This window comes from Bos grunniens, chromosome 19 (assembly GCF_055505025.1).
Source record: "Bos grunniens cultivar Pamir isolate PY7600 chromosome 19, Bosgru_T2T1.0, whole genome shotgun sequence".
NCBI lineage: Eukaryota > Metazoa > Chordata > Mammalia > Artiodactyla > Bovidae > Bos > Bos grunniens.
In genome coordinates this window covers 6,582,202-6,585,435 of record NC_141183.1, presented here as the reverse complement: position 1 = coordinate 6,585,435, position 3,234 = coordinate 6,582,202, and positions in this window count along the sequence as shown.

Below are 3,234 nucleotides of genomic sequence, written 5' to 3'. Positions count from 1 at the left end.
TTTCTGGGTGCCTGATGTCCTCCACCAGCATTCAGAAGTTGTTTTGTGGAATTTGTCCAGCGTTCAAATGATCTTTCGATGACTATGTGGTGGAGAAAGCGGTCTCCCCGTCCTATTCCTTCGCCATCTTATGACCGCCCCTGGTTATCCATTTTAAATACAGCAGTGTGTACATGTCTATCCCAAACTTTCTAACTATCCTTTCCCCCATCCTTTCCCCTGCAACCATACATTCATTCGCTAAGTCTGGGAATCTCTTTCTGTTTTGTAAGTAAAATTATTTGCATCATTTAAGATTCCACAAGGATGTCATGTGATATTCTCTGAGAAGTCTTTTTTTCTAATCTGTTAGAGGTGAAACCTTGAGACTCTCTCTTGCTCCCTGAGAGGTGAGGGGCACATAGGAGACAGACCAGGGTTTCAGCCTTCTGTCCTGCCATCCAGCTGAAGATTTTGCCTTCATGTAGCTAAAGCTCAGATGGGACATTGACTGTATTCAAAGATAAGATGAGGTTGGGGAGGCCCACCTCAGACTTCCCAAAGATTCTACTGACACAAGGAAACATCAGAGGGGCCATGTGTGGGGGCCCCAGTTTGAGTACCCCAGAGGATAGAGTTATCACATTTAGCAAATAAAATTGCAGCACACTGGGGCTTCCCTGGCTTCCCTGGTGGCTAAGAGTCCACCTTCCAATGTAGGGGATGTGGGTTCGATCCCTGATTGGGGAGCTAAGGTCCCACAGGCCTCTTTGCCAAAATAGCAAGAAATATAAAACAGAAGCAATATTTTAAAATGATGAAGACTTTAAAGTGGTCTACATTTAAAAAAAAGTCTTGAGAAAAACCCCACATGGTAAAGAATCCACCTGCAATGCGGGAGACCTGGGTTGGATCCCTGGGTTGAGGAGATCCCCTGGAGGAGGGCATGACAACCCACTCCAGTATTTGTGCCTGGGAAATCCCATGGACAGAGGAACCTGGCGGGCTACAGTCCATGTGGTAGCAGAGACTCGGACATTACTGAGCAACTAAGCACATCACCTCACCATGATATTCACAGGGTGAGATACTCTCATAGCTCACACAACAGTCTAGGCACTCCAGCACTAGTGCAACAATGCAGTCAGGCCCCTGCGTCCTTGCTCGTTTTACACTAGTCTCTGCCCAGCATCCCCGTCAAGGCCCCTCCGCCTGGAAGCCAGCTGGGACTCTTGTCCGTCCTTCAGTGGCACGTGAAGCGGCACTCTCCTGGCACAATGTGCATTCTTTTGCTACAGTGTTTATGAGACATTACAGATTGTGTTGTTTGCCAAGGCATCTCCTGACCTGAGAACACTGAAGATCAAGAATCAAAAGGAAATCCTCTGTGTCAGATGGGGACCAGGCAGGTCCTGGAGGCACCAGCTGGTCGCATTCATGAGTAGACCGGATCAGGTGGTTCCGCGTGGTGTGCTGAACCTCCTATAAGTGAATAGCTCCAGCACTTGGATAAATGTAGGGGCGACCTGAAAGCAGCGCTTCTCACGGAGGTGTTTTGCCATCACCCCTTCCCCTGCTCCCAGAGGACATTAGGCTGGGTCTGGAGACATTTTTGATTATCACGTGGGGAGGAGGTGCAATCGGCATCTGGTGGGTAGAGGCCGGGAATGCTGCTGACCACAGGAAGGTCCCTATGAAAAAGGACGATCTGGCCCCAAGTGTCCACAGTGTCAAGGTTGAGAAACCCACTGTAAACCAAGCATGGAAGAGGGGAACTTTTTTTTCTAGTGGATATAACTTCAAGCAGTGGACATGGTTGCTAACTCCGCCTGAGTGGGGAGACAGCCAGAGGAACGAGGCTACGTGGGGTCCTGAGCGGGTGCTAACACTCCTCTGAATGGTCAGAGAAGTTGATACTGTGCTCACAGCCAAAAGTTCCAGAGTGGATTTCCTCAAGAGCCTGTTAGAATTCCCTGGAGGTCCAGACTCTGTCTCTCTCTGCATAGACACAGAGGCAGGGTCACAGTAAGAAGTTGCCTATCTGTAAGCCAGGACAGACCCTCATGATCTCCTGCCCAACCTCAGTCACTTCAGTGTCTGAAGCACCAGCCCCACTCACCTGGGACAAGGAGAAGGAGCAGAGCTGGGAGCAGCCACATGGTCCAGCCTCCCATCCTTGGTGGTAACACACGCTCAATACCCTTCAAGGATGCAAAGCCAAGGTCAAGAGTGGACACCCCGGATGTCCTTAGGGTTTAAGTGAAGCTGCTTGAATCTCCTTTGCACTCATCTTTGATTCATTTCCCACTGTCAGCACCTACTTCTGCATTTTATATATTAGGAGGAAAGGGTGTCACTCTTTGAGAAGATGAATTGCAGCAGGTGGTGGGAGCTGTGTCCAGAAAGACAAAGACAAACACCATATGATTTCATATATAAAGGAAATCCACCCTGAATATTCATTGGAAGGACTGATGCTGTGGCTCCAAAACTCTGGCCACCTGATGCAAAGAACTGACTCATTGGAAAAGACACTGATGCTGGGAAAGATTGAAGACAGGAGGAGAAGGAGGTAATAGAGGATGAGATGGTTGGATGGCATCACCAACTCAATGGACATGAGTCTGGGCAAACTCAGGAAGATAGTGAAGGACAGGGAAGCCTGGCGTGCTGCAGTTCATGGGGTCATAAAGAGTTGGACACAACTTACCAACTGAACAACAACAACAGCAATCACTTATATGTGGAATCTAAAATATGGGACAGATAAACATATCTACAAAACAGAAACAGACTCACAGATACAGAGGACAGACTTGTGGTTGCCAAGGGGGGAGGGCGGTTCAGGAGGGAAGGAGTGGGAGTGTGGGTTTAGCATATGTAAACTATTTTTTTTTTGTAGGGGAATAAACAGCAAGTATATTCTACTGTATAGCACAGGAACTATTGAAATATCCTGTGATAAACCATAAGGGAAAAAGAAAAAAAAATATATATATATATATATTCTACACGTGTCCAGCTGAGTTACTTTGCTGTATAGCAGAGATTGGCACAACATCATAAATCAACTATACTTCAATTAAAAAATATAATTGAAAGAACCATTAAAGAAATTTGGTCCTGGACTGATCTATAGCACAACTGTTCTTCTTGATAAAGGAAACGAGGGTCCCTCTAACTGCTAAGAAGGAGGGGCACAGATATTTACTGAAGGCAAGAACAAAATGAGGACTGGCATCTAAGCAGGGTTAG